General features: G+C 35.1%; 1 protein-coding gene across 1 annotated transcript in view; it reads right to left on the bottom strand.

Annotated features, from left to right (window-relative positions):
- Positions 1-15,527, bottom strand: part of LOC113237271 — a 113,586-nt gene that overhangs the window by 57,463 nt on the left and 40,596 nt on the right. Inside the window, exon 3 of the mRNA XM_026473661.1 lies at positions 12,801-12,837. The gene's annotated coding sequence lies outside the window, so the exon portion shown is untranslated. The remainder of the gene's footprint in view (positions 1-12,800; positions 12,838-15,527) is intronic.

Raw genomic sequence — 15,527 nt, 5'->3', positions numbered from 1 at the left:
TTTATAAGAATAACTGCTTCAACATGTGTATAATTATTTACAATAAATTACCAAACGAAATTAAATTGTTACAAGGACATACTTTTAAATTAAAATTGACAAAATGGCTTTTGACACATTGCTTCTATAGTAATAAAGAATACTTAGAATTTACAAATTCATTACATTAATTAGAAACTATAGAGACTAAAGAAACATTGAATCCCATTAATATTTGCACGTCTGCTTGCAGGTTGAATACAATGTACCTAATTTTACTTAAGACCTTTGTAATTACTGTATTCTGACAAATAAACGTATTCTATTCTAAAAAAAAAAAACTTTTCAATTTGGTTCCACCCTCACCGTTTCTCCTTCATTCGACTATAAGGTCCGGAACAGTCCATCCTTATGTCGTTGATATACCACCCATTCGCACTAAGCGCTTTTGCTTCCTCCTTTCTGAAGCGCAAAGTACAATTTGTGGCTATTTAAGGTCAGAGTAAATAGGCATTTTTTAGGCAAACAAGTACCACCGTCGGTAACATCGCCGCTTAACATCAGGTGAGATTGTGGCCAAGCGTGTGTCTATTATTTATAAAAGAAAACATCAAAACGTCTATTAATCTACAAGGCGAAAGGGGACATTACGCAAACAGAGCTCTCCATTTTGGTAACACTATCTTCATTAGTACACTTGTATGACTTCGTCGGAGCTTAGCGTATTAAAGCGTAACACCATTGCGTGAACCTCATCATTATCTGAAATTTTAAACCCGTAATCAAAAAAATAGAGACTCGGTTCACTTTCATCAACGCGGTTCTTTCATTCGAACAATTTCCGTTCACACGACGCACAATTTGAATCAATAAGGGCGTGATATTAAAATTACCTTCGTGTTACTTTCCATGTAAGTAGATAATAAAGTGTGAAACTCATGATCAAAGCGAACTACAATTTGATGAATAAAAATGCTTTTTATAAAAAGTTATTCGCAATACTGAATCGCATGGATGTGTTCCTTTTAATGGACGTGTTCTTTCAAACGTAATTTTAAAAATTTAGGAGATAAGCGGAGCTTATGACGGCCATTAAGCGCAGGAGGATGTCGTACTCCGGTCATGTCATGAAGAACTGCAAATACAAGGCACTCCAGGTTATCTTTTTTAGCTCAGCTTTATTATATACAGGTCAAAAACGCCACAAAACATAGTCGCTAGAATTCGGCACTTCTGGAATTTAATTTTAAAGAATTATATGGAATGGTTCAAATGCAGTATCACCTCGCTCTTTGTAACGACAGCCTTTTTAGTCAGGATTGCCATGGTGCTGTCCCATCTCCGACAGGAGAGGGAGACGTTTCTTCAAAGTACTCTATTCGAAAGTTTAATACCGTTTAGTACAGATTCGTATAGATTTAGTAGCAGGAGAGCTCTTAATCAAACAGTTTATCCATAGGCAAGTACAGCATTACTTATTTTTGACGTCAAGTAGTAATGGGAGCATTACTGTATTTCTGTTTTGAAGGTTAAGGGCTCGTGTCCACGCTAAGAAAAGTCGCCGGGTCTATGCAAGAATTCGTGTCGTTTCTACGCACGAACTGTATACACTACCTTGACGCCGGACAAAAAAAAATCTTGTCTACCCCCGACACGACGCGCTATGCCGCTATTATATGGGGCGGGGTCAAAGTCAAAGTCAAAGTCAAAGATTATTTATTCCTAGGTAAAATAAATTTATACTTGAAAACGTCACATTTAAGCTACTGCTCGTTCACTACGCTGACCTCCCTGAGAAGAACGAGCAAGTAACTCTAGGGATTGCTCTTTTCAAATAAACTTAATGCTATGGAATACACTTTGAATCAAATTTGTGTGGATTCTGGAGCCATGTCGTACATACATCTTTATCTAACACGTAGTCGTCAATTTTGTAATATGATTTTTCGATCAAAATATTTTTAATGTAGTTTTTAAACTTAGGAAATGATAAACTTAATATATGCTCCGGAATCTTATTGTAAAAACGTATACAGTTCCCCATAAAAGAGTTGTTTACCTTGGTTAAACGCAATCGTGGCACCATGAGTTTGGATTTAGCTCTAAGGATAATATTATGGATATCTTCTTTCTTATTAAAATTATGTACATTTTTACGGGCATATAAAATATTTGAGTAAATGTACTGTGATGCCACAGTCACGATACCAGTCTCCTTAAACTTTTCTCTGAGAGAAACAAAAGAAGGGTGAGGTGCATTATCAGTAAACAAGCGTTTATGCGAGTGGACGGTGTTGTTAGTATTAGTCAACATATACAACAACATATTTCTTCCCACTTTTGGTATTAAAACGACAGCTACCTGAAAGACTCGTAATGCACTGACACAATTTACCCTATACACGTCTGTCCGAAAGCATTCGTATCGTGTACATACTCATCATTTTCTCGTCTGCAACAGACACGACATATTTTCGTGGCTAGGTCCGACAAAGTTCTTGTTGTGTACAAGACCATTCTCATCTTTTCTGTAGCAGACACGTCGAATTTCTTAGCGTGTACACGCGGGCTAATGGTGCTGTTGAAATTACAGGTTAATATGTGACTTGTCAACTTATGTTTGAGTGGTTCTGTAAACCAGGCGCACGACTTGTTCGTCACGTCGCTTAGTCATATTAAAAAAAGGCGCGATCTCTGTTTATGCCTGTATTTGAAGCCTGTAAGTTCGTTAAAAAAACTCTCCGATAAAATTAATAAGACGTAATAATCGTTACCATAACAAGCTTGAACTTCCTCTGTCTACCCTAAAATTATTTTCATGTGCACCACATCCTATGTTAATAAAAGTATATAACCACATCCCAAATTATATCAAAAATTTGGATAAAGGCACGGTCTTTGAAAACGCTTAAAAAAATTCTAAACAAAAAAACCTATTACTATAATATAGATAAATGTATTTGAAATTGATTTCATGTCTATACGAAATTTAGGTAATAATTGAAAATACAATTCAGTAAAAATTATTATTAGCAATAAGTGTACGAATAATATATATTATAATAATAAAATAAATGTACGAATAATATATATTATAATATATGTTAAAATATCATTAGGTTTAAGTTTAAATTGTGCTACGCCCTAACAGAGTATCACATGTATGTATCTAAGTTTATTAAAATGTGAATTACAATAAATGAAATTAAATTAAATGTAATAGTAATAAAAGTGTTTAATAAATATAAAAATAACAATTTAATTAATTTTAAGATAAAAATATTGTGTAATAATTATGTTTATTAATAATTATAGAATCTATAATGTAATTAATTATCTAAACTAATTAACTACGTTCAAGCTTGCAATGTATTTAAATTTCATTGTAATTTTGCTACACCCTTACAGGGTATCACATGTATAAGTTTATCATCCATGTGAAATGCAAATAAATGAATATGAATATACGTCCGAATAATCGCCACGGGAAACAAATTCTGATAGACTCAGTTCAAGCTTGTGTACAATAGAAATAAGGGATAAGATAGTCTCTTTCTCTTGGTTAACATGGTTTACTTTATAGAAGCGTTACCGTTAATTAGGCAGGTTCAAAATTCGCACTTCAAGCTGTGTGTAGCGCTTGTGAAAGTGTGCTAAGTTTGGCACCAGTTCTCTCGTTTTGCTGAGGAAGCTATTGTGTGAAGTCATATAAGGAAACACGTGGTTGATTGCTCTAAATAGAAAATCGCACAGACTCTTCTAATCGTTTCTTGTAAATAATTAACCGATTTCTAAACAAGAGAAGGCTATGTTTCGTAATCGTATTACATACACATATAAAAAATAAAGTCGAATTGAAAACGTTCTCCCTTTTTTGTAGTCGGTTAACAAATATTTGTTAAGAGTCAAACTTTATTATATAGATAAGCAAATTACTTAAAAGATGAGGTTATAAGTGTTACTTGTAATTCTGGGTTGCCGATTTGTATCTTGACATAACCTTTTCTAACAACAAGTCCAAAAATTATTTAAAAACAAAAACCCGACTGCAAAAATATTTAGCTGGAAAGATAAAGATAAACATTCTCCCCCTCACTATTTTGATTATTTTTTATAGCCTATGACACTCCCACAATCAAGACCAATCTAACGATGCATGAGGTGTCAAAATCCATAAAGTCATTTAGGCTGTACAGCGCGAAAAAGAAACGGACATACATACATACATACACTTGAAAGACTTAACCCTCCCGCAGTCGAATCGGTCACAAAAAAATCCAGTCTAATTGAGTACCTCCTCTTTGAAGTCGGTTAAAAATATCATATATGCTAGTCAATAAACACTAAACATATTCACACGAGAGTGAAGTTACAAATTAAAGTCATAGGTCAAAATAAAATCTTACAATTTGTTTGGCACTAATATTTGGTCCAAAGAAAACATTTCCACGTACCCGACTCTAACTTAACCTAACAAATCATAAGCTGCGTGTGAAAATTTTCAACTTTACTTTTCACATTTTCTACAATACTAAAGTACAAACATTAAAAGAAACTCCCAATGACATGTCTTTACTGTATCCGTTTTGACCAGACTACATGGCATTAAGTGAAAATACTTCCAGTTATTATGAGTGCTAAATGTTGTCATAAAGTTGACATTAGCGTTAATGTTGGGAAAACAAGATAGCGGATCTCACTGCTTGGGTTGTTGGCGAAATTGCTAACTAAAAAGTAATAGTAACGAGAAAAAATTTTAAACGTTTGGAAGCTGTAAAGAAAGAAGGCGGACGATGGACCAAAGCAGTCACGCAATGGTGGCCAAGTGGAGCAAAAGACCAGGGGGCAGACCACCGGCCTATGGTCTAGATATCGTCAGATTTACGGAATCGCGCTGGGTGCGGATAGCGCCGGTCCGTAAAAGTTGGCGTAATAAAGAAGTAGCCTATGATGATAATGAAGCTGTAAAGAAATAGGGCTTGTAGTCAGTAGTTTTAAGGATTAAATTTCCACGTTTTATGTAGACATGAGCAAGGTAGTGGTGTCAGTATTTGGAGTTGTAATAAATGTGTTATGTTTGTCTTTATTTAAAAGGAAATACGAATGAATATGGTTATTTAATCAATTGGTCATTGCGACTACTTGCATTGGTGTCACCTCGTTTAAAAATGCAAGTGAAAGAGAGTTGCAAAATGTTGTCATAATAAATCAATAACAATACTAAAAAGGGCTCCGTGCTGAATTTGATAACGTCTCGTCAACTCTACCGGTAGAATAATTATCCTCGCTACTGACCTATACGACGACGTCAGTGGTCCAATGATTTGCGCCGTGGACGTTGGATGAGAAGGTCCCGGTTCGATAAGCTCGGGATACCAATAGCCCTCCATGCCAAGCGTCAATGGAGGGGGAGCAAACGGTCCAATGCACCGGCGTTATCAAATTGAATGCCAAAGGACTGGTCTACAAGATTTATTGTAAGAGATGATAAAAGAGGAAAAGGAAGGCTGTAACAAAAAAGATAAAACACTCTCCATAGAACACAATACTTTATAACTATATAATTTTAATAGTCATCGCCGTGAAGTTTAACAATAAGGAAATAAAGGTCCTCATATTTCAAGAATTTTGATGGGAGTGACGACGTATCGAACAAAGAGTAAGATTAGTGAAGGAAAAGGTATTTCGAGAACAATTCAAAATTTTGAAGATAAGTGACTAGGAACGCGAAAAGAGGATAATGAAAAGGTGGGTGAAAAGGAGGATGTAAGAGGTCAGCATCGTCACAAACTACAGGGCGAAGTGCTTTGGAATGCCGGAGTGGTTTCCCGAAATCTTTAGCAAACTCAGGAGGATGGTGAGATTGTTGGAGGAGCTGGAGAGGAGTAGGACTCTGCACCCATCACACGCAAAATAGGCGCCTAGATTTCGATTTAAGGACAGCAGCCTTTTGCCATACCTTAAGCTCTGGAAATGGTCTTTTCCAAATTTGTTCGGCAGGCTTAGCATGAGCCCGAAGACAAAACTAATCTCGAGTTCTTAGGTTTTCGCGATTGTTACACATTGGATATGAAACTGTTTTGTCTAATATTAATGCCAACCACACTATTTTTCACTGTAGTTACAAAAGATATTAATTAAATAGCTTATTTTTTATACAAAATATTTTATTTTGCTTTAATCGTATGAACTTTTTCAACGCTGACTAGAGACGTGATTTTTAATAATTGTAATAATTTTTCTTTTGCTTAGTTGGCATAGCGTCTGGCACGAATCTAACCGGATCGAAGCGATTTTTTACTAACTGTTCCAACTTGGTTTAATAATTATAGCGTACGCTTTTTGTTAAATTAAATTTACTATTGATTGTTAATGGCAATCAGAATAAATTAAAACATATTAATTAGTATTGCAGTCTTCCGACTGCTTAGGATTTTTGTGGTACGGGGAAACCATCTTCCTTGTTGAAATTCTCTGGGTAGACAACCAGTAGGGAGTTGACTAGTTTGATAGCAGGTAATTGGTGTGATTGACCAACACATATAATACAGAAATTGCATGAAAAAGAATGTCTAGAGGAAATTGACATGCTTCTTGCGCTAACGGAAGAGGTGCTAATGGCAGTCAAAAATAATCTTAACGACACATTAAATATGGCGTAATTTTCACATCGATTAAGAATGAATCGAAAATAGTAACCTGCAATTTACTAACTACCTGGTTACTAGAAACCACTAACATTAGTAAGAGAGGAGAGCTAAAAATAAAAGAAATAAGTGAAAGTTTACAAGTTTTTGAAATAATAGACGGCTTTGTTCATCTCTTAATGACTACGTCTAAGGAAAGTTTCTATACATTTCTAAGCACTTACTATCACTAAAACACAAAAAGCGCGTTAAAAGCTATTCATGCAGTTGTTCGGTTTTTTTAAAGATATCGAGTTAAGACGAAGTAAATATTATATTTACTTTCCGGTGTAAGGTAGTACAGTTGTAATAGAAAGGAAGTACTGCCACATTACGTATTTCTGCCACCAAGCAGAAGCTCACATTCCTGCGTTCAGGTTTTGAAGGGTAAAAAAGGTACTTGTGAGATTACAGGCGCGTGGGACTTGTCAACTTTGTCTAAGGGTGATGGGGGCAGTACCTGTCAGATCTTTGCGATTTAAAACTTTGGGTGGCACTGCAACTGTTACGTATAGACGTGTCACTTACCACAAGTTCGTGTTAGTCCCGTCACTTGTAAAAACTCACCGCGCTATATATAAATTATCTATGTACCTAACGTAGATTTGCGAAGGGTGTATATATTTAAAGAGAGTAAGCCGGTGGAAAAGATACGTATAGTATACTACAACGTTGTATAATAAATTGCATATTTACCGCTAAATAAAATCCAACTCCGATTTCACTTCGCCTTTATTAACCGACTTCAAAAAGGAGGAGGTTCTCAATTCGACTGTATATTCTTTTTTTTGTATGTATGTTACGCGATAACTGCGGTATTTGTGAACCGATTTTTATGATTCTTTTTTTGTTGGAAAGAGGGTACTTCCATAGTGGTCCCATTTCATTTTGAAGAAAATCATCCACCTCAAAGGGTGGCTTCATGCGTTAAGATTCATTTTTATAAATAGCGCCTAACTTTAATTTAGGAGCAATTACTTTAATGGTTGATTTTGCTATTTCTCCAATTCAAGGCGTTTTTTTCTCAATATACTTTGAGTAGTGAGAACCGAGTTTTATTATCTCCAGTGTCAAGTCCTGTATAGTGGCGAACTAGGGGATATTTCAATAAAACTTAGCAAATAGACGTAATTCCACGTACTTTTGAGGTCGGTTTTTTTAGTAATCTGTACTGAGATTATTGAGGTTAAATTCAATATTATTTATTCTCTAAGTTCACTATCGGATCAAGACTGAGCTGCACGCCCTTACCACGGGCCTTTTATAATTGTCGTTGAGGTGGTAGTGTGAAGTTAGGCGTGAATACCACAAGGCGATCCGAAATGGTACCAAAGTAGTCAATACAACAACTAAACAAGTGGGTGGTAGGTGCAAATACCATAGAGGGATCCATAGTGGTACTAAAATAGTCAATAGAAGAACTAAATAGGTAAATCATGACATATTATGGACTCTTTGGCTCTGGTACCTAGGAACGTACATACTAACACGCTTAGCTTTCTCGATTTGTGTGATCAAGCCTATCGATCCTAGAATTATGTTTTAGTAATTAACAAATCAACACCCAGTATCACAGCCATGGTCAACCACTATTCCCAACTAGAAGATAAGCTAGATATCTTTTGGTCTTTTGGAATTTTGGGAATTTGAGAGACGCTTCGGCGCGATAGAGGAAATTTGGTAGTAGAATTTAGATTCAACGGCGTAGCAGTGGCAACTGCTGGTTATGCAATGCATAACGGGAGGTGATAGTGCCAACAGCTCCGGTACCTATCTTGACAACAGAGAGGGTGCTGTACGTGCACTTGGGATCGCTCGCTCAAGGCATTGGCCTTTTTGAGCACCGGATGAAGTTTGTGTAAACGGGCTGATCTGAGGTCAGGATCTGACTGATAAGGTCTTTGTGCAGGCATGCTTGCGCAAGTAATAGTGCTCTTCCAGTATAACCAAGAGTTTGATAGGTAGGTGCATTATACGCAGAACTTACGTCGAAAGATATGGATCTGTCAATAACACGTTATATAATATTCAAGATTATTTTATAACTCACCCAATGAGCAATTCATCACTCAGTGCTGTTAAAATACCTTTATTTAAAAAATGCTATTATATGTAAAAAGTGAGGCAATATAATGCAATAATGTATGTCAAGAGTTCTCCTGAAAGAAAGTTATTACGTCATAAGTCGTGACTACCAGTAGGTGGGCCACACTGGTTGTAGTCAAACTGTCAAAATGTATTGTTGAAAATTACACCTTACGTTGTGTACGCAAGGTGTAATTAAGTAATGTGGAACAGCGGCAGCTTCCATGCTTTTTGTGTGCGGGCCGCCATAAATTTTACATAAAGTTTTTTGCATGACGCGCAAATGTCAAAGTTAATGAGACACATAAAGATTTTTGAAAAGAAAAGCCTTCTTATGACATGACCTTTAGTAAACGTGGTGTTAAATAACTTTGTAAAATGAAATATATTTTAAACGCTTATATATAATGGTTAGGATTCAATTAAATGAATGTAATAGGGTCCATGCCTACCTATTTCTGTAATGCTAATATTACTGATTGGCGGCAGAAATAGGTAGTAAACAAAGATTCGCACGAAGCGTTACGCTTCCACATTTATATAACGAACGGCTATGGAGTGGAATTCGCTGCCTGCTGACTTGTTCCCTGAACGTTATAACTTGGACCTTTTCAAGGCGAGAGTGAATAGGCATTATTTAGGTGTGCATGCTCCATCGTCGACCTCATCGTCACTTTCCATCAGGTGAGATGGAGGTCAAATGCGCACTTACATTTCATAAAAAAGATCCGCGCCCAGCAGTGGGATGTGTAAATGGGTTTATGTTGTAATGGGGGAATTTGTCCTAATATGAATATAGTTTTTCAAGATTCATTAGCGTAGTTCAAATATTTATCGATTTGAAAGAAATAAAGATAAAAAAATAGATTCTTAATATGGTAAAGTCTTTTTTGCATCCAACGGTTTTCGTCCATATCGGGTGATGATCGACGATTAAACAAGTTGGGCCGGTCTGACTGGGTTTGGCCTTTGTATACGTTTAGGCACCAGCTATTTTGGCTAGAATTTTTGGTAAGGATTGTTGCATAATTCTCGCAGATTAAAGAAAGTGTATATAGATTTTTTAATATTTTAGCAACAATAACTACAGAGATCATGGACGTCCGCTCGCTATGCTTCTGTTAAACTTCCTTTGTCTCAATTATTAACACAAAGAAAAATCCCTTCGATCCGGCAAGACTAGAACCAGGGTCATATATTTTTATGTTCGATCGACTTGTATTTATATTTATAACAAAAGTTGAAATTTAGTCGAGGTGCAATAAACTTGTTCATATTTAAGAATGGAATTCGATCTCGTACGTATGACCACCGCGTGCACGTTTGTAGTTAGTCAAACAATCGATCTATTGATCCAGAAGAGTTTGTATCACTATGTAATAATAATATAATAATAACGCCCACACTCTTAGCCCCGCACTAGAGAGACCCCGTGTCGACATGGACACAGAAATACAACACCACAAATTACACCCAAAGTCAGGAGAGAAATAAATACGTCACCATACACTACATCTATTCCATACAAATATTTCTCCCAGCCTCGAGAACCCCGGGACCTCAGCGTGGCAGACCAGCATGGTAATCGTTCGGCCACGAAAGCAATTGCATTTATATTAATACTGTTTAAAACAGAAAATAAATAAAACAAAAATATTTACTTAAATAATGGGGTTGAAAACTGGAACGCAGTTATGCTCACATTCCTGTTTGCTGGTAGAAATAGGTAAGGTTAGTTAGTACTTCCCTGGACGAACACTTGCGCAAGTAACTCTACCGCTACTTAATTGTATGTTTAGAAATAATTAGTAAATTGAGTTCGAAATCAGAATCATCTTAAGTTAATATATATTATAATATTAATATAATTAATATAAGTTAATATATATATAGTATATATATAATATTTAAAACAAGGAAGCTACTAAAACAAGAAGCGTAACTTGCGCAGTGGAACCGAGCTTAAAAAATAATTAAAAAAACCAAATAACTGGATAATAAGCCGACAGGTGCGTGTTAAGTTCAGTTTTGCATTATCATATTACGAAAGAGATTGAATATTCATGTTTAATTGCCGGTAACTTTCTTCGAAGTTGTCAACAAGTGATGATTTTAGAAAATTTGTAAAATTCCGGATTGATTATACGAAAACCAGATACACAGAAATACATAAATTCCAGTACTAAGGCGTGATTTTGTATACTGTGAGCCACACACAGAGATGTAAAACGGTAATAATTTTTTGTTTGAAGTCTTTAACAAAACAGGGTTAAAAATACCTCTTTCGATTATTGCGTTTACCTTGGACCAATAAACTCAATAGTGACTCTGAAAAGGTCCAATTTCCGTCTTATGTACAGGTGGCGCTGACCAATACCCTGGAAGTAGTTTATGTAAATGGTAAAATGGTAAATTTCTCTTTATATAAGTAGTCAGTTTTTCCTTTTAATATTATTCAAATATTTCTTTCGGTCTACATGGTACCTTATTTAAATCTCTTAACATCTTACCGCGGCCTTGTATGCACATCTTTGAAGTATCCAATTTTGTAAAGAATAATAAATAGTAAGACTTTTTAAAAACACGCGAGACTTTCTCAATATAAATGTAAACTAAGTTACTACCAGAAACAAGTGCGGGGCAATGTGTGTGACCATATATAGGTAATCATTAACCCTCTGAAAAAAAAATGATAAATAATAATCTTCTATTTAAACATCAGCTGATGTCACGGCGAAGAGACAAAAATTTATATTCAATTAATGACTTTTTTATATATAAATCTCAATAAATTTGACCACTTAACTTATTTAACAAGGAAATAAAGTGTTTATATTGTTTATATTTTTTAACATCGTCATGACATGGCAATAGCTTAGTATTATAATATGTTATCTTAATACTTATATAAGACTTGCTTTAGAATTGTTTAGCTGTCAAAATGTTGACATCCTAGATTATGCATACTTGTACTACCTTCGTAAACCATATTTTATACAAATAAATAAATATCATTCATTCATTCATTGTGTGTTATGAACAAATTTATAAATTAACGCTTGCAAATATGGGTAGATGGCGCTAATCCTGAACAAAATAAAAGAATCACTCCGCAACGTCTATAAAAATGTGCAATAAGCGCCATCTTGTTGATTTGTTTGTTATTGATAGAAATTAGAGGAGCTTTGATAAATTGCAGCTCGTCAATGTAAAACAAATTAGTTACAAAAATAGCTATTTGGTACTCGTCGCGCCGTCGCTCGGTCGTTCCAATAGGTATTAAATACCCGAGTACGCTGTCTTGATCGCTCGACTAGAAGCCCACTTGAGTTATTGGTTCATGGTTTACGAGCTCTATTTAGTTCAGTTGATATAAAAAAATGAATTTTGTAAAGTACGTATTGAATACAACGGTTTTCTTGTACAATTTCGAGGTAAGTTTGAGTTTTTTATAGTGAACATTTTTAGGTATCGTGTTTTCACATCATACACTAATCAGTGTGATTGATTCAACATTTCCACTGTTATGCGGACACCCATTTGAGGTTGTGTCGTATCTACGTTAGTCAGATTAAACCGAATGGTAACTAACAAACTTATTTTATTATGATACTAAAGGTCGTATTCCAGAACTCTACTCAATGCTCAAGTCAGGACTTGCATATTGCAGTGAGCACTGAAAATCACACTCAAGTCCTTGCCATTAGGGTCGTATTTCCAGTGCTTGAAATCATACACAAGTCTGCTCAAGTCCTGACTTGAGCATTGAGTAGAGTTCTGGAATACGACAAGCCGACACGCCTGGACCTAACAGTTGCAATGCCGTTCAGAGTTTTAAGTCGCCAAGATCTGAGGGGCACTGCACTGCGCTACCAGACATAAAGTTGACAAGTCCTACCTGTAATTTCACCAGCACCCTTACCCTTCAAAACCGGAACACAGTAATGCTGACATTATTGCTTGGCGGCAGAAATAGGTAAGGTGGTAGTACTTTCCTGGACGAACCCTTTTACAAGGAGCTTTAATGTTCTAAAGTAGACTTTATCTTACCTGCTATCGAGTGTCCAGTGCAGATAGATTGTGCAATCTGTAACAAATTAATAATATGTATGAGACAGACTTTCCCACGTCACACAACTCATATGCAATTATTGAGTAGGACGTATGCACTTAATAAGTAGAATAACATACATTATACTTAGCGGCTTACATAGATTACACTTAGTTGTATTTCTCGTTGGTAGTATACATGGGGGATAATTGTTTAGTTAAGTCATTAAATATGAATTACGCTGCACAACACTGGTTACACTAAGCCACTATTCACCTCTGCGGAACCGAGTAGCAACGACTTTATGTTACCATAGCATAATTTAAGTTTATGTCAATTTTGTGTAACATAGAAACTAGACATAAACTACAACATAGTCATATAATTTATAGCTTTGTGTAGTACAGAAAAAGGTCTTAAACTTATTACATGACCCGACAGAAACACTGAAAGGGCATTGCGACTTAACTTACTAAGTACATTATCTATTCACAAAAAATAATTGTACATCAATTCAATAAAAATTTAATTACAGTTAATATTGACATCTCTAGCCAGGGCCGGTAGTTGTAATCTACCTGGGTGATAAAAAAAATAATTCATAGATTTCTCATAGATGGCGCTACGGCTAAAAAGTCGTTGGAAACCAAGTACAAAGATCCGACAACAAGCACATAGAAAAATTCGTGAGGTCTGCTGGTTCGTTCTGTGGATTAGTTGGCATAGCGTCAGCCGGTTTGCTAGAAGATGTCGGTTCGAATCCGGCCGGGTCGAAGGATTTTTTTCTAAGCGTTCGATCTTTGTATTAAATAATTACATTATCCATTATCCTTATCTATTTATAGATTTATAATAAAAAAACACATGTAAATTACAAAAACAGTTAAACGATACTAAGAATCTTTTCAATTTATTTGTGAACATATGTTCACAATATATTCATATTTTTTTATTTATTTATTTTTTTGTATTATTTTTTTTATTGTTTATTATTAACTTTTATTGTCATATGGTATTTACCTGACCTAACAATGTGTAAATTTGTAAATTAGTTATCTAATTGATATCTTTTTCATTAGCTTTAGTGGGAATATCTCTGGCTTATTCAAAAAAGTGACTATATTTTAGTACTTAGGAACATTGCAAATGCAGCTTGGTATGTACAAAACGAAGACCTCCAACGAAACTTGGAAATGGAATCCGTAGACAACATAGCGCAGAAGTACGCCGAAGCCCACCTACGCAGACTTCACCATCATGTGAACGTTGAGGCTTCTTAGACCACACAAATATCATAAGACGTTTAAAACGAACAAATTCATTTACAGTTAGTGTATGATTAAACTAAATAAACTAAACTGCCTCTGTGGCCGAACGGTTACCATGCCGGACTGCCACGCGGAGGTCCCAGGTTCGATTCCCGGGCCGGGAGAAATATTTGTATGACGTACATTTATTTCTCTCGTGAGTTTGGGTGTGATTTGTGGTTGTCTATGTGTGTGTCCATGGCACCCGCGACTCAGGGTTTCCCTAGTGCGGGGCTATGTTGAGTGTGTGCGTTATTATTATTATTATTAAATAGCGCCAGTGACAGTGAACAAAAAGATCACATGATAAAAGTATCTTCGCCTTAAAAGATAATAAGAAAATTCCCTGTGGTTGAACTCTTAATTTAGTATATTTGTTAGAATAAGTGAAATGTAAATTATGTATTAGTTTTGTATTTGGCTAGACTGTAATGTATTTATAATGTACTTTACTTGTGCCTTATGAATAAATAATAATACAATATTTTATTACAAATTTACCGATTTCAAGTATAAATTACCAATTATATTGAAGTCATAGTTAAAATATTCTAAGTGGCAAAGCAAAACGTGATCTGCAAGTAACTCTTTCTTTAATATTTACCAATATTCTTATGTATGCTGGTACATGACCCCAAGTACGTTAATATTTTTCCAACTACTGGTCATTGTATTTACTTCCATGGTGACTCCACTGATACTATGTTGCAATTATGATAATATTTGTTATTTTGGTAAAATGTAGTTGCAATAGAGTGTCAGAAGAAAGGCATTCAAAGTTAAAGTGAAACAATCATTTATTCCTTAGGTAAAATAAATTTACACTTGAAAACGTCTCATTTACGCTACTGCTCGTTCACTCCGCTGACTTCCCTGAGAAGAACGAGCAAGAAACTCTAATTTCAAATAAACTTAGATTGCGCTTTTCAAATAAACTTAAATGCTATGGAATTCACTTTGAACCAAATTTGTGTAAATTCTGGAGCCATGTCGTCCTTCCATACATTTTTATCTAACATCTTTATCTGACTTTTCAATCAAAATATTTTAAATGTAATTTTTAAACTTAGGAAATGATAATCTTAATATATGCTCCGAAATCTTATTGTAAAAACGTATACAGTTCCCCATAAAAGAGTCGTTTACCTTGGTTAAACGAAATCGTGGTACCACGAGTTTGGACTTAACTCTAAGGTTGCTAATTGATGGCATTAATTAATTTGATAACGATCGATGTTGCCTTACAAAACCTACAGTGAAAATGACGATGCATATGCAGATTTTTATCTCGTTTAATCTGCAATTTAGTCTTCAAATTACTTGAATATATACGACGCTTAAAAAGGTAAAACGTGTAACATGCATTTGGAAAATATCGTAACACTAATTTAACTTGTTATGTGAAAAACTAGATAGTTT

The sequence above is a fragment of the Hyposmocoma kahamanoa genome, unplaced genomic scaffold (assembly GCF_003589595.1).
Source record: "Hyposmocoma kahamanoa isolate Upper Pololo Valley unplaced genomic scaffold, ASM358959v1 93, whole genome shotgun sequence".
In the NCBI taxonomy this organism is placed as follows: domain Eukaryota; kingdom Metazoa; phylum Arthropoda; class Insecta; order Lepidoptera; family Cosmopterigidae; genus Hyposmocoma; species Hyposmocoma kahamanoa.
Note: the sequence above shows the minus strand (reverse complement) of the source record. Positions and strands in the feature narration are given on the sequence as shown.